Source organism: Aythya ferina (genome assembly GCF_964211825.1).
Source record: "Aythya ferina genome assembly, chromosome: 2".
NCBI lineage: Eukaryota > Metazoa > Chordata > Aves > Anseriformes > Anatidae > Aythya > Aythya ferina.
The window spans coordinates 31,458,241-31,475,882 of record NC_140297.1 but is presented as its reverse complement, the minus strand read 5'-3'; the positions used below and the strand labels follow the sequence as shown (position 1 = coordinate 31,475,882).

Genomic DNA, 17,642 nt, shown 5'->3' with positions numbered 1-17,642 from the left:
CAACCCTGAAAGCTTGCTTAACTCTGTTAACAGCGCTCTAACTGTATAACGCGTTCCCATTCACCAGACTGTCTCATCTAGTTGCAATGTCACTAGCTGGACGCTTTAGCAGTGTTTCAAATGTGTAACTTGGCAAACCGCTGCTTTCTAGTCTAGGTCTACAATTTATTAACAGTCAGAAAACGCCAGCACGCACTGGGAAGCGCCAAGTCAAGTTCACAGTCCAGGATGGTTTTGTTTCTTGCAAGTCATAAAAAATAAAAATCAAGAGTTACACCGAGAGGCCCGCATTCATAACCACAATTTAAAGCCACCGCTTTAGCAGACTAAGAGCGTTTCAAAACAACCGCACTGCTAAATGGCCTTGTGAAAAAATGATTTCACACATCTGCAAGGAGAGTTAAAATGGCAAACCATGATACCACAGGATCTTTCAAAAATGCTACAGGATCCAAGCTCCTCTTCACACAGAGCTCAAGCATCTCTTTCCCCCATGTAGCTGTCTCAACAACCAAGAAACAGGAGGTGCTTTTCAAGTCCATTAGGCAGGTGATCCAGCAGCCACCTGCAATGAGCAACAGCCCAGCCTCCAGCCACTGCCAGGCTAGGTGTGACATATTTATACACTTTACTTTTGTGGTCACCTATTATTTGTAAGAGACACTGCAAGGTATAATATCTCCAAGATTGTTTTTTTTTTGTTTTGTTTTGTTTGTTTGTTTTTTAATGCTTTTCCTGTGATGTCTTATCTCTTGCTCTGGGACCAAAATTGTTAGCTTCAATAGATTCAAACCCTGCGGGCATGGGGTCTGTAAAATATCATGCAAGCCACGCAATAGGAAGATTAGGTCTTACCTATCTCAGTTCTTACAGAGCACAAATGTGTCTTTGGGCTAGCATCAACACTGCCTACTACTTCCTTTACGAAAAAAAAAAAATAGAAGCTTTGGGGGCAAAGAAATGAACAAAGGCACCTGACCTCATCCTAGCACTACCAGTACATTTTTCCACTTGCTGTAAAAGTTAGAAATGCATAGGTTCAACTTCTAGCACTAGACCTCTTTCCTTTGACACAGTGTATTTTTAAACTGCTAGAAGAGTTGCATGCACCTTAAGGTTGACTACTGGATTTTAAAGCTGTTTCCTGTGAATATAAATTATGCCCTTTAAGACAGCTGGGAATGAGAAAAAAAAAAGAAAAAACAGTTAAAGGAAGACTTGCAACTTGTGGCAGATTTAATGACTAGAGGTTCAGTGCAAAAGAAGAGACTCTTGAACAGTTAATTACTAGGAACACAGGATCTGCCTTCTTCTGTATTTAGCTTTAAATACATCGTGCTCTAATCTGCTCGAGTGAGGGCCAGGCTTTATAAGGCACTCCCTACAGCACTGGCCCAGAAAGAGCAGAGGCACTGTCATCAGGAGACTACAGAAGCACGAGCCTGAGCAAAACTAACCCAGTGATTTGTAGAACTGTAGAATATCCCAAGGTTGACGAGACCCACAAGGATCATCAGGTCCAACTCCTGGCTCCACAAAGGACCACACAAAATCAAACCAAGTATATGAGAGCATTGTCCAAATGCTTCTTGAACTCCAGCAACTCAATGCTGTGACCAATGCCCTGTGGATAACTAACTTGCAGCTACAAGATTTATTAGAAAAATCAAAAACTGTATGATTTAAAAGTTTTCCAGTTTTGCACTCTTGTTAAGAGGATTCTGCAAAAACAGAATTGAAGGACATCTACAGTTGAAGATATGATGAATATAATGATACAGCAGTTTTTATAATCAATCAATCCTCACAACAACTAATAAAAATTGTAGCAATCAATAAAACAAGCATTAACTAAAAAGATTAATTAATAAAAACAGTAAAGTTCAGAGCTTTAGCAAGTTTGAATTTGCTTAAAAAGTTAGAAAAATGCAGTCTTTTATCCATGCCACAGGGAAATTCTTATGATGATTAACTCCTAAATCATTTAAAGCCTTGATAAAGCTAATGTTTCTGCCAAGCTAAAACACTGGGAACATTTGGTTGTGGAAATATATAGCTCAAACTGAAAAAATAAATATTGGAAACCTTCATCCAAACCAATTCTATTTTTCAAAGCATTATTTTACACGTTCACAAAGATGTCAGAAACATCTGAGATTCTTCAAACATTAACATGCTTACGAAGAATTCAAAACCAGTTGCTTCACAGCAGCAAAACTGCACCGCCCCAGCTGCAGAAGGACAGAAATGCATGCCAGGCAACATCAAAAGAGAGCAACCGTTTTATTAAACTCCCCTCCCAAAATTTTATGGCCTTGCGTGCCCTGGGCAGTGCAACCCAGGGAGGAAGCCTGCAGTGACAGGCTGCAACCCCTCACATGGGTCCCAGCCGCATGGGTTCCCACACTGCTGGCATTCGATTGAGGTGGTGCTGGGGAGCAGCAGGGACACCACGAGCACAGCTCTCACGGGAACGGGTGCTGGAAGGAATCATCTCCAGCCCCTTCCTTCACTCAGACATCGCGGATAACATTAGCGCTCATCATAAAGTCAAATGAAATACAATCATAGATGGTGAGAGTTTCTATGAAGAAAAAAAAAAAAAAAAAAAAAAAAAAACACACATGTATCAAGATGAAGCTTCTCTAGTAGAGGAATATCCAAGCTATTAAGAGGTTTTATTGTTTTATTGGGTCTTTTTCATCCAGGAAAGTAATTAGGCATTTTCACATTCATATCACTAATGTCAGACTTAGTTTTGGGGCTTTTTTTTTTTTTCTTTTGTCTTTCAGCAACAAGCCAAGGGGGTATATTAAAAGCAAATTACCCAACTCTGGTGGCACAGAGGAAGAGCTGCCCTTGCACTTCTGCTAGAGAGGAAACTTGTCAACATACTGCCTCTGCTGTCCGGGAAGGCAGCAGGCAGCTAGGTTATGAGTGAACAAAATCTGTAGGTGGAAAACTCATAAATCATCTCCAGTGCAGAGGAACAAAGCGTTTTAAGGGGACGACAGGACGGAGTGGATGTAATGTAGCCACGGGTTCTTGCCAAATCCTTGTCAGGCTTCCCACTTTCCACTGCGATGTTCAGCCTGTGCTGCGATTCTCTTTTTCCGCAGGCATTTCTCTGCAAATCAGCACAGTGAGAGGAGAGCAAACGCAAAGCACATCCGTCATGCAACCTCGGCACAGCTCTCACCTCACAACCGCAGCAACAGCTGCAGCAATAAAACCTTTTCTGTTACAACACTGCTTTCACACCCTTCGCAAGAAATTCACCTTGGGTGCCAGCATTTCCCGGATCTGGTCAGCATGAAAGAGAAGCCCTGTATTTACCCATGTGAGCCTGTACGTCGGTTGCCAGTATTGTGAAGAGCAGCAGAGACACTCCCTACAGCCTTCTGAAGTTCCCTTTGACACCGTTACAAAATTAAGGAAATAAAACTGTTCTGTTTGCGGTTTACCAGGGTCCCAAGTGCTGAGGGTGGGAGAGGAGCAGGTTATGAAAACACATCTCCTCTGCCTCTTCTCCCTCTTCAATTACACTTCTGGAAATCCAGCAAGGGCAAGTGCCCTCACTTAGGGCTGAGTGACAGGCATTCATGTGGACTTGTACTGTTTCAGCACCATTTTCTTGCTCTTGCCCTCTACTCCCAAAACATAATTTATTTTTAATAAGTGACTAATAACCTGAATGTCTATAACTTCAACCAGCAGCAGAAAGAGCAACACTGGAAGCTGTAAGGTTTATCTTGCAATTTTGCCCTCAGTTATGACGTTTAGGAAACCTTTCTCCCAGTGATCTCAGTCATTACTAACAGCTAGTAAAGCATTTGTAATATTTAAAATAAAACCTGTGAGGGAATTTTGGAAGGGTGAGAATATGATCTCAGTGGTAACACGAATGGATTAAGCAGTCACACAATTATGTATAAGTTAAATATTATCAACCTCGTGCTGTTAATATTTCTGTGTAAAACAACACCATTAATTCACAAATTTATTGCTGAAAACCACATCTTCTGTTAGGGATTAATTTTGTTTATGATCTTACAGTGCACAAAGCAACTAGCTACCGACCTTTAATTTCGTACTTGGAAACGTGCCATAGTTACAAGTGGATATCATGTTTAGTATCTTAAGATAGCGGTGTAAAAGGTTTTTCTGTAAGCACTGAACACCTTGTCTTTTCCAAGAAAGCTTTCCAAAAGCTCTGAAGGCACTTAATTTCCTTATTATTTTTTTTAATATTTTTTTTTAAGTCACGGGACAGTGTTTTTCCACACTAAAGAGCAAGTGTCCACTGCAACAAAAGCATTTGTCTTTTAATACTATGTCTAAGGGGTGAGAGAAAACAAAGGGGTGAAACAATTGGAGTTTGTTCCATTCTGCAGCAAGTACTCAACCAGCAGAAAACAAATACCAGAACAGAATAAAACTTACCACACTTTAAACAAAAAATAAAAAATTGTGCTCACGCAAGACTCTGCAGCCAAGAATTCTGTGTGATCTGTGATTAGTTATCCAGCTGACAACCAAGGAAGTGCAGACAAAAATGAGAAGACAAACTCACTAAAATTCGCACCATAAATCACATCAACTGACTGCTAAACTGGGATGCAGAGGGATATGCTTCTTGAAACATAGTCAAAAAAAAAAAAACACCTCACACCCACTAATTATAATGCAATCACGGACTGAAATAGATACAGCACCCAACACACAGATTTCAGAAGAGCAGGTATTTCTTAGGTCAGTAACCAAGGATTTCTAAAGAAGCTGCTCAGCTGAAGAAGGAGGTAAAAACGAGGCAGAAACCTCCCACACCTGAAGCACTCCAGATGTACTCCACCAAGTCAGGGAACTGCAAATTGAACCACCAAGGCAACGGGCTTCTGTGCCTCATAATCAGCAGCCACATGAAATATGCGTGAGTCACGGCACAGTCAAAAAGAACAGAGAAAAAAATCTTAATCATTGACAGGTGAAAATACAAGTCAAGCAAATGAAATCATACACTCGGGTTGACACACACAAAAAGCTATCTTTCGGTAACAAGGTTTCTTTCAGCAGCTGAAAGGGGTTATTAGATATAATTCTGCAAGGGCAAGGTATTAGTAGGAGCTTTTCAGCTGAGAGCTCTCTCAGACTGCTGCACTCCTAACTGGAGCACCCCAAGGTAATGGAGACGATGTATTGCTTCACATCCAATAAATATCAATTTTAAGGTGATGGTAGTCATCAAATTAAAGCTTGCATGGATTGCCAGAAGAGAAACATTCCAGAAAAAAAAGGCGATAATACGGATTGGAAGAGATTAGGATCAGGTTAACTTAGAAAACAAGCAGAACACAACACTTCTCCAAAGTTAACAAGGTTTTTTTTGGTGGTGGGGCTATTTTGGTTCTTGTTCGTTTTTTATGCAAGACACCACTTTCAACGGACTATATAAATGCTAAAAAATGATCATTTAATTCAGAGGAGCATTATATGCACTGTTTATCCTGGAAAAATACAATAGCTATCACTGTAAGAGATAATGGTACTGTAGGAACATGGTTTAATTGAACTGAAGTTCTGCAAAAACCTGATTATGATGGTACTGCCACAATTTTGCTCTACCCTTCATTAAAGTAATGCTTGGCAGAGGAAGGTGTACTAGATGCTCTTCACAATATACAGAGAATAAATCATTTACTGGAGTTACTTTTTATAGTTCCTGTGCACCAGGAACTAACAAACCAAAAAACGCAAGTATGCAGGGGAAACCATGCTAAAAAAATTATCAGAGAAGCCTCATTCCTAGCAACGAATCTGTCAGACACAAGACAATATAAGAGCAACTCAGCAATGGAGGCAAGTACAAGAGCACATTTCTCATGTGCAGTACTCTGCTCAAGTCCACCCTGTTCCTCTTTGTTAATGCACGCTGACAGTAATATTTTCAGTGTCAACCCTACTCATACAATTCAACAATCACATCAATAAAATCAGAGATGTGACAGTTCTGTCTTTCTTGTTGTCTTAAAGCTTTGTGCATCAGCAAAAGCACAGGAGACCACTGGTATTGCCAGGACATGGCACTGCAGGATTTGAAAACCTGTAAGTAATCTTCAAAACAACAATGGCTAAGCTCAAAAAATTAAACACAAAGTATGGATTCTGCAGAAAGCACTCCCTCCCAGCTGCTAACAGTTTATTATTTCATGAACTAAATACAGTAATTGGAGGAGGGATATATTAATAGTCAGCACCTCTTACAGCCTTGCAAGTGGTGAAGGCCTTGGCTCTAGTAAGAGACAACTGCTACATGCAGTAAAGCTCTTTTAACTTAAAATTCTCTGATTATTTCTACAAAGCTTGTACAAGGAAAATGAGTTCACCACGTTAACACGTGGCTCTTTACCTTCAGGGCAATGAATGGGCTTTCAAAGGCTTGAGTTCTGGTATTTCTGGCTAAAAAGCAATGGTACGAAGAGCCAGCAGCAGAAACACGCAGTGTTTTGCACCATGTCAGCTATTCCAAACATACCAACTAACACCGATTATGCTGTTAGCAGCAGTCACTTGGACAGAAAAGGAGCCTGTAACTGACTTGCATCTCTCTGCAAACCAAAAGCAGTCTCTGTGGCTGCTGCTTCTTTCTCCTGGCTGGCTGAACACACTGACAGGATGCAGTAGTTTTGGTGAGCAAATTCCTGAAGTGGGTGATGAGAGCACTAAATATCCACACACCTTCAACATGAAAACAGACAGCTGTTTTCTAGGCAGTGATTGATCCAATTTCTCTCAGTCTAAGCTGAGATAATTCTATGGCAATAAATATGACTTCCTATCAACACGTTGGCAGCTGAAAAAACACACACAACAACATGTGGCACAGAGTGCCTGCATAACTATTAGCCTTTGCAGGTCCGAAAAACAGATAGTAGAGATTGGACAAGCAAAGAGGGGACAATACTTGCTATCCTTCCCAAGACTTGGCAGCCAACATATCAGAGCTCTCAGTCTTACTTCAGAAAGTAATTAAGTAATTTCTTCACCTCTGTGCAGCAACTCTAAAGCTCTTATGATACATTGAGGGAAGAAGAGTGTGTCTAACAGAAGGGCTATCAAGCATGAGGATGGCAGAAACTCCTGAATTGAAAATTGCTGGAAGTGTGACAAGTGCATGAAAGGAAGAGAAATGCAGAACTCCCATCTATAGAGATTTATACACACTTTTTTTTCCTTTTTCTTTTAAAGAAAACCTACCCAACTGCTATGGGCCATTTTCAGAGACCGGGCTCTGGAGCAAAGGCCCATTTGTCCTAACAAGTCAAGCTTGGGTCTGAGGTCAGGGAACTTGCCGGCATCATGCATCCCACATAGCTCCTTAGCTCTGTACTTCAAGAAATGCTGTCTCTCCAATCCCCAAATGCACAAGGGAGGTGTTAATCACCCATGGCAGAATATTCCACCTGAGAGCACTATGACAAAAGCACTGCAAGCTGGGTGGAAGAGCAGTAAGGCCAGGTAAGGAGAAGAAATAACCAAAATCACAAGAGGACTGACTGGAGTCAGCATGTTATATTACACTTGAGTTATAACATGTTGTAACATGTTATAACTTTAAGTTGCTTCTTTTGAGAAGATGGAAGACATTTAAACCGGTTGTCTTCAGTTGTGAAAGCAAAAAGCTGAAGCACTCCAGTGTTAAATACTTACATGCAGCCAGCTGCTTTGTTCCAGTTGCTGTCTTCCTACCGCTTGCTCCCATGTGATGTCACCACTCTCAGCACTGTGACATCTGAATTTTTACAACTGATGTCAGCCTACATTACAAGTATAGGTGAAGGGGCTATTACAAGTGTATGACTTCTTGCCACTTGTAGGGGAATTCAAGAGCTAAACACACATTCACAAGTTAAGATAACCACGGCTGCTTTATTCAGCGTGAAGAAAGCCCTGCATTACTTCAACTTTTTGTATTCTGCCATCAACAGTAGTAGCATGACAAACACTGACGTGGTGAGGACTTTACACGGGTATCACTGCCTGATGAGAGGTCTGGGTCCATGGTTAGCAAGGTAGCCAGGCAAGGAAGAAATCAGTCAGCTGTTAACTGGTACAGGTTATTCAGTCAATAGCCTCTTATGGCACTTAACCAAAACATCAAATTTATTACTAATTGGTATTGAACAGGGCCAAATATTTTGAAGTTAGTAAATTGACTGCCACGACTGTCCTTACAGAGCACTACGAAGCAACGGCTGCTGCACATTATGAATCGTGAGAGCATGCAGGCAGCTCAGGGCTCTGGCCACGGAGCGGCTCCCCACACCGTGCCCAAAATGTTGGGAAGAAACAAGTCAATGAATCCAGCCGTATCACATCCTATGCTACTCAGCCTGGCATCACACAAATGCCATGCTAAAATTCTCCTAAACCAAGCTGCAAACTGTGCAGCTGAGGTGGAAGAGGCAGCTCCTGGCTGCTCCCACCAGCAGCCAGCCATGCACTTTCACTCCTGTCCTGGTATGCTGCTGGATGGCCCCGCCTCACCTGGGCACCGTGTCTTAGCCATCAGCATGAAACGCACCCTGTGCTTACACTGAAGAGCCAAAAACACCCCTCCAGCTGAGGCACCTCCTTCATCCCGATGCAGACCGGAGCACAAATCCAACATCCCCCCCACTCCACCATATTATGCAGAAAATCCCAAATGAGGGCAGCGACGGTTACACTACAGCTGCTTCTGCATTTGACCAAACTCTAAAAATAAACAACAACAGACTTCTAAGTCTGACCTCGCAATCCTTGGCTCCCTTCACAAACAACGGAGAAAAGCAAACATTTCCAGAAAACTGTTTGTATGAAGTACTCTACTTGCCCAACTTTGGGTAGGATGTAAGGGAGTCTCTCCTGCAAACAGCTTCAGCTCTACATTTTTAATCAAAGTGACTCCGTCATAAATTTCCAACTTCCTACATCAGTTTCTACAGTGCTGCAAAATCAATTCATACCTGTGCACTTATAATCTGTGTAAAGTCTACAGCTCAGCGACAGCTAAATATATCTCAGAGTTTAATTATACAGTCAAAATTAACAATAGCGCAATCACTAATGGTGTATTACTCAATTCTATAGTTAAATCAGTAGACTTAATTGCTTATATTTCTTAAACAATTCATAAATTTCCATTGTTTAAGGTTAAAAATACAGTTTACCACAAACACACTTGGCAAGAAGCCACCCACACCCAACTCACCTTCTGAAGCCATGAGTCAGTGCAGGAATTACCAATTTCTAACCCAGAATCACTAGAATAGGTTTAACAGCTTCTAAAATGGGCATTGAAACACCCCTGTGCTGGCCAGCCTCGCTTCCTTCAGCAGCAGGAGTGTGCGTCCGGTTTGCAGTCATTTGGCCTGCTTCATTGTCAGCTCAGCACAATGGTATTTGACACAATTAATAAGGAAACCTATTTTACTGTTTACAGCATCATTGTTCATGCAGCAGAAAGACCAACATCAGCAACATCCTTCTGCAGGTAACATAATTACGGCCCCACCAGATGCATGTCTGGAGGTGTACACACAGAAATGGACACAGAACTGGGTACGAGCGCCAAGAAAAACTACGTTAGATTTCTACAACTCATTTCTTACAGGAATGAAAGATATTAAGAATTTATAAGATTTATTAATGAGACAGCTAAAGGATTATTTTTTTCTCCTGAATTAAGGAAACACAATGGAAGGCTTGATTAGTTCCCCTGAGGACTTCAAAGCCACATCAGTTAACCCAGGGCTCCTGAATGTGGATTTCTCATACATCTAGAAAAGATTTCTATGAAATACATTAACTTTCAGCGAAAAAAGGGCATATACCCCTCGGTGCTACACCTCATGGTTTCTGAAAGAAGCAGCAGCTTGTCAAAAGCCAAAAAGACTGCTAACAGATCTCTTATCTATTATACAATGAGGGGGGAGAGATGGAGAGAATACTTCTAATGTAAAAAAAGTGAACTCATGCTAAAATCCCCAAAATGTAGATCTTTTTAGACATGGAGACAGTCAAATTCTCAAAGTCAATGAGCTGACTGTTAAAGCCCATGCAGTCCAATGCATTTGCATCCCACCTTGAATACTGCCCTGCCCAGCTTGATACGCTGCGCGGAGCTGAGAAACTGAAAAACCTGGCATGTGTCCTTTGCTAATGGGAGATAAAATGCAAAGGTGGCTGAAGTGCCAATCTATATTTCTTTTTCTTATTGTAAAATAAAAGAAGGCAGATATTCAACATGAGACTCAATCAGGGGCTTTGTGATACTTGGCATTTTTCCTCTATTCTTGGCAACGTTGCAAGGCCATTCCCTTTCGCAAATATTGAGGGAAAAAACAGAGTTAGTATTTCAGACCGTGGATATGTTGATATGAAGCTTTTTTAACCAATTGTTGAGAACGCTAATTAAGGTAGAACACTAATTAAGGTAATTCAGTAGTCTAATAACCTAGTTATTAACAGGATCTGAGAAATTTATACTGGGATGACAAAAAAATAAGGTAAGGTTAAAAAGAGTAAGTGGGGAACATCTTGGTCTACAGCAGGAAGATGATGCCTGTTCCCCCAGAACCATCTTCTTCTCCCTCAGCTGCACAAGACTTGCCTTGCCTCCTCACACCATAATGCCGATTCTGTACCACTGAGAGGTCCCAGGTCAGACTGGAAAAGGTATTTTGACCAAAGGAGAACTTGTCAACAACTGTTTACATTCACAACATAAAACAAAAGGGAAAGGGGAGAAGAATCAGGCCTTCCTGCTGCCAGGAGGCAAAAGCAGCTGAAGGAGGGCATTCAACCACTGAACAGATCCTAGCACCATGCAGGCTGTCCATGAAATGCTTCAGCTTGAAAGACTTGGTGTTAGGGAGCTGTGGGACCACTGGTTCCTACTGGCATTCCCCCAGAAATAAATAAAAAAAAAAAAAGGCAGGCTATGAATCTCAATTACGCATGCCACAGTGATCACAGAGGAGTTTTAAGGGACTGCTTTAGAGATCAGAGCTCAAGGACCAAACCACACCAGAGACGTGACTGAGCTGTGCACCTTGGCAATTTAGCAGTGGTCACCACGCAGCCTGCTCTGTAAGGACAGACCTTGGAGGCACATGGCAAAGCAAATAAACTGACACACCAAGGGCAGCACATGTTAGGAAGAGAGCACCCTGACTTCCCAGTACACACCAAGAGTTCTGCTAACACTGTAACACAGTTAAAACAAAAATTGAAAATATAAAGACCTCACCTCGTTCCCTTTGGAGAAGTGAATTATGAGCATGCTTTCCTAATTCATGAAAAAGTCTTCCATTACAGTTGTGCAGAACAAGGTGGCCAAGCTCAAAACCCAAAAAGACCCCATCATCATATCTGAGTACAGGAGAAGCAAGTGTTTCCCCGGCTTGGGAAGGCACAGGCTCTTATGGGCAGAGACAAGGATTCAGGAGGCTCTGGGGACATGTTGACTGGGGCCTCCTTTTGCCACAAAACAGAGGGGAAAAAACACGAAATCATCTTGGACAGAAGACAGGATTCAACAGCACAACACTGACCTTCCATAGAGCTCACTGGCTTGGGGTCCACAGGTCCCAGTCACACAATGCCATGCACTGAGATAAGACGGTCAAAGCAGGCAGGAGAGAGACCACCAGCACGAGTTTCAGCAGCAATCTCACAGGCACAGAGACGATGACAAAATCAGCAGCAAGGCGCTAGCCAAACCCATCACATCAACCTTGGCTAGCACAGAGAAAGGTGCAGACTGGGAAGCATCTCACCATCTCCTCTTCTTCTTAAAAGGGTTGACTTCTTGTGTATTTAAAGAGCATACTTTGTTTTTTCTAATTTTCAGTGCAAATAAATGCCTACCCTTCTATCTACTAAGGCTCAATAACACGTTGCTAAGATTTCACACCCTGTGCCTTATCAAAAGAAAAATGATTAACGTATAACTTCAATGGACTGAATGAATTTTCCCTCTTCAAATTATTTCTAGCGAAGCAAGGGATTTTATTTATGGAAATGAAACCTGAAATTAAAGGACTGCTTAAGCCTGTAAATTACAAACTGTTGAGCTGCTTAGACTTCTTTTTCTGCATGAAACGAAAACATATATTTAAAAAACACGTTAAACAGTGGTCAGCACAATGAGGTGCAACCCCAAAGTTGTATTTAATTGTTCCATCTGGACTGGCAGAAGGGTGTAACTCACTGGGAATGAAGACATCACAGGAGATGTTTCCTTCCCATCTCCCTGACTGACCTTTCTGTCCCAGACTGTGTCTAGCATTTTTCCTTGCATGACCTGTCTGTTCTCCACTCTAATTCTCACCAGAGATAATCCATCCTTACTGAAGCTGAAAGCAGTAATCTTGGTCCACTGCTATGAGTCCGGAGTAACTACAAACAATCTCTATACAGAAGGTCTGCATCTGACACTACAAATAACTCAGAATGGAGCAAATCCTTCCACAGGACTCCAAAAAACGTGTATGGATGATATATTCAATAAATTTAAAAAAATCTACAGAAAAAAAAAAATCAATACAAATACCACTCCTAAACCACGTTTCTGGTCTAAAAGCTCTATGAAGCATAGAAACAAACAGCATTTACGGAGTCTCTGTCAGGGTAGGAATTGCTACTAATTCACTTCTTGGAAATATTTTCCTGCTTTCTAGGAATTTACAAAACACAATGTGCAACTCAAAAAAATATTATTTATTTTATATGGAGGAAGCATTTTACTATATTGAGACATACCTGGTGACAAAAGCATTTCTAAAGACACAGCGGGAACAAGACAAAGCAACAGAAAATAAAGCTGGTACCACATTTACCAGCCTTTACCCAGGTTTCAGCCTCTGTACTTACTCACAACCAGCTCACCTCTTAACAGCTTTCTCCCTTTGCCTCAGCAGTGTGCACCAGGATGCCCTAGTGTCTCAATCTGATGGACGTGAGCTGCCCCTTGCAGCCATCCAACCCCATGGCACAAACTGGGAGCCGATTCAGAAGGTTCCTTTGCCAGCGATGCCTCACAAATACATGACTGCCCTTGGTTGTGTTTGCACTACACAACCACACTTACAGATGACCAGAGCTGTTAAACCAAAGTCAACGAATACTCTTTTCTTGAAACTCAACTTCACTATGCTCTCAGCTTTATGGCATGTAGGAAGCTCAAGCTGCATGTGCTACATACAAGCACCACACCACCACAATTCTTCTCTGGTCAATGGACTCTCTTTTTACTTTGGACTAGCTTTTATTTTGACTTTTGCACTCATTACAAGATCTCCAGTTAGATCTAAGCATAGCACAGCAAGTTCAAAAGGGTTTTCAGGCACTGCACTCCACACACTGGTCTCTCCAGGGAGAAGCAATAGATTTTTCCATTTGTCAACTTCCCTCTCGCACACCAGCTTTACTGCTGAATGATCCTCAAGTTTTTCAGTTACCTTTGAACAGATCACTGAGATTTTAAATTAACAAGAAAGCAGAACAACAGCTGAGGAGAATTCATATTTAATAATAGTGGATCACGTGGCAAAAGAAACAGTACCTGTAATCAAATCCACAGTTTAAAAGAGAACCACAGCAGTTCAGAGGTAAAATTTATCACAGATTTTACACCAGAAGGGACTTATTTTACTCGTAGGCTCGAGCAGAGAGACAGGCATGGACAACAGCCTACTGTCAGATGTGCAACTCAAACATGAGAATTCAATTTGAACAGGAGGAATTAAGACAGAAAATACGCTGAGAAGTGGGGAAAAAAAAAAGAGTCTCTCAAAGCAATCTGAATAGTACATATCTGTTCAATGCATAATTTTACTCATCTTTCCTAAACAGTCAGCTTAGATCTGCAAACACATACACGTATCTGTAGGTGACTGTATTATGTAAGCAGAGCTTAAAGAATCTTATGCTAAAATTTTACTCCCAGATTAGATCTAATCAGATATATTTAACCCAACTACCTCCAGTTCATCAGATAAAACCTTTGATACTCACAGACAGAAAATAGCTCGGGACTCTCCAGCCTGCATCAGCAACAGCTATTGACACACAGGTGCCAGGGACTTCCCCCAGTGTGGTGCTCAAAACTACAAAATGGTGGAGTGGGACCTATATCGAAACTTACCCAGTGCCCTTCTGCACAAAAGGGTATTTCTGTGTTGTGCAATCTTACATCTCTGGAATTTTTAATTTATTTTACCAGCACGTATCTGAATGGGCATAGCAAACCAATTCCTTCAGAAGCTGTGGTAATCCAGAATTAGTTTAGGAGACACCAGTTGCAAAGCTTAAGTGGGCAAGAACTTAGTCTTGCAAAGGTGCTTAGCTGACTGTCTGATACATATTACTCTGCAGCCACTAACCACATCTGTCCTTGTCAGCCAAAAGCTGCTTGTATGCATTTGTTTTATTACAGCTGGACTAAAATGAAAGTATATACCTACCTGGAATTCATATACATGAAAGCCAAGTTTTAAATAATTTGTTTCTCTTAATCAAAGAGAATAATAATAGCTAAAAGTCTCCTAATAAAAACAAAAGCAAAAAAAAAAAAAAACCTACTGTCTGAGCAAGTTGTTTATATCAGGATCATCCAGAAGAAACAATTAAGAGAATACAAAATTGAGTCATTTGTTTGCCATATTATAAGTCTACTGATGATCATATGAATGGAGCAGGGAGTAAACATGTCTGAAAGTAATGGTGATTATTTTTTAAAAGAAACTTTTAGCCAGGTACTACAAATGCACATTTATCTAAAATATTCACATTATCTTCATCATCAAAATACCCGAGCACCTCAAAAGTTTTTCTTTATGCACTGCCTTACTATCTGGGGAAGATCACACAGGTAGCCCTTGCACAGTTTGGAGTTAAAAGATATACACAGAAATAAAAGCATATACTCAGAAATGCACTTCACAGCCAATATAAGATGGTAGCAGATGGAAATCTCTCTCCATGTCTCAGGTGAACACCCTGGCTATAGGAAAACCCTGTCATTCAAAGATGTATCTATTGTGTTTGAGCACGTATCATTCACTCCTGCAGGTAGATATTTTCAGTTGTGTTTTTTTGTTGTTGTTGTTTGTTTTTGAGGTATTTTAATAATCTACTTTTGGTTCAAAATAAGACTTAGCAATGTTGATAGATCAGACCACAGATTCAGCAGCTATCTTGAGACGCAAATACAGAAGAAACCTAGAAAGAAAAAAGTGTTTACAATAAAGCAAAAATACTTAAGTCAGAGTTATACAATGCCAATCAACAGGGAGGGGAAAAAAAGTAACCTATCCACAGGCTATTTAAGAGGGAAAAACCATTGGCTGTTTCTAGCAATTAGAAAACAAAACAAAGCAAGACTACCTTGAACTTGCATGAACTTGAATTGATCTAAATGAATAATCCTGTTAGACACTCCTTGCTTTGGCCAGAATGTAACTATCAGGATTGGATTCAGTAGGTCCAGAACCCAGCAAAGGTCTCTCTCAAAGGCTTGGCTCTAACTGAAGGAAATTCCCCACAGCACAGGGCAGAAGGCAGAACCATTTTAAAAAAAATAATCACTTGAGAACCATACAAAATGGCTTTTACACAGGAATGACTAAATAGACTTAAAATGTCAGTGTGGCAGAAAGACAAAGGTGGGGGATGATACAGGTCTATCAAGCTTTGAGTGCCTGTCAGAGGTGAATAGGGAACAGTTTTTCATTAATTCTCAAAAGAGGAACTAGGGCGGGGAATTAAAAAAAAAAAAAAAAAGAGGAAGAGCAAAAGAAGCCATTAAGTAGCAGGTTCAATAACAAATAAATAAAAGGAGATAATTTTTCATGCAGCTGTGAAAGTTATAACCACAGGATGCTGCAGATGCAAAGTTTACCTGAATTCCAGAAAAAGAGCCCACAACAACACTGCAGACTACCAAGTTATAAGATACACCAAGATACCATCCTGCGTTCAGGAAGCGCCCAGCTGTAAGACAGTGGGATGGAAGCTAGGAGAGTATGTCATGGAAATACTTTGTTGGCTTTTTTTTTTTTATTTTTCCTGAGGTAAAAATGTAGCGGGTCTGACCATGTTTCTGATCATCTGGCACAGAAAGAGGCTATCGGATCTTTGAGCTGTGACACCATCAGCAGAGTACAATCACCACGATTCAAGTGAGCCACCAAGACAAGAGAAGGATAGTCACTTGACAGGGAGGGAGAAAGTGGCTTGAAACCAGTGAAACCAGTTCAGCATCTCTTTTTCCTCTCTTTTATATCCGAAGACAGAGTTTCACAGTGCACTGTCCAAGGAATAGTGTAGAAGAGACTGTCCTACATTTATTCCCCAAAAAACTTACTGCACATCAAAAGCAAACATTATTATATTTTCTTTTATATTCTTTTTTTCCTCTGTTTTTTTTTTCTTGCATCAATCTTGCTCGACAGCTGTAGAAAAAAATCAGGTGTTTAGAATGACCTATGCATTCAGTACAACAGCTATTGTACTTTCCCATGAGCATAACTGCAGCAAACTGGAGTGAGAAAACAAGTCACCATTTGTGCCTGCTTCAGAAATCAAAAGCACCAGATATACACATAACCTGACGAGGAAATATGGGAAATTCCCATATGTAATACCACCTGAAACTTAAACATTTTCTTCTCCCTCTGTAATGCCCAACACTTAAGTTATTAATCACTACACAATAACCACAACTTAAACGTATGTAAAAAACTGACACAGTAAATAAAGGAAAATGCATTAAGGGGTAAGACACCAAGAGTTCAGAAACCTACACTTCCAGGTTCCAGTTCCCTGCCCTGACACAGACTTCCTACACCACCGTGGAAAAGTCACTTGATGTCCCCATGCTTCAAGTTCTATACATAAAATGGAGGCAACAGCACTTCGTTACCTCATCAGGATACAGGAAGAATAAACAGAAGATTGCGAAATGTCCGCTCACTACTGCACTGAAGGTCACACAGAAGCCTTTGATAGGTAAGAGCAAGAAACGTTTTAAAGCACTATTTTAAAAGTATTTTATTTCTCTTTTAGATGGAGCACTCCTGTAGCCTTAGTCGCTAAACAAGCTTCAGTGAGGCTGCCAAGGAAAAAATTCATTTGCCCATTTACACAGTGAACAAGGGTACGATGACAGTACTGACACTGCCACATTAAAAAAAATGCAACGTGCATATTTTTGTACATTGAATGTCTGACAGGATATTTTAGAATATGAAAGGAATCTTGTAGGCTCTTGTTATTTAACAGTGTCACAGAGATTATCAACATACTATAACATCACAAAATTTGTTCGCAGCGGGTAAAATTCACCCCCTGCAGTGAACTGACAAAAGACTATTTAAACCCTAAATTCAGCCTTCGTGGCTGAGCGAGTGACAGCCTTCTGCTAGCACGAACAGGCATATCTTTCATGGCGAGCATATAAAAAGCACTTCTGTCCTCGGAGTGTTTCCTTCGAGGTGATTTTGGTCCCCCACATAAAGAAGTTGAGGGAATCGGCTGTAATCTAGAGCCCCAACGCAAGGACGCAGCAGCCTCACTTATTTGCACTTGTTGATTGAAAT

The 17,642-nt window shown here is 40.9% G+C and overlaps 1 protein-coding gene across 3 annotated transcripts in view; it reads right to left on the bottom strand.

Moving 5' to 3' along the window:
- The window catches only part of BZW2 (basic leucine zipper and W2 domains 2), a 55,710-nt gene that overhangs the window by 37,086 nt on the left and 982 nt on the right, over window positions 1–17,642 (bottom strand). The window contains exon 1 of one of the 3 annotated variants that reach the window (XM_084510963.1): window positions 4,479–4,745. The exons of 1 other annotated variant lie outside the window; for it this stretch is intronic. The gene's annotated coding sequence lies outside the window, so the exon portion shown is untranslated. Of the gene's footprint in view, window positions 1–4,478; window positions 4,746–17,642 lie in introns of those variants that run through there. One more of the 3 variants, XM_084510964.1, reaches the window with a different exon arrangement.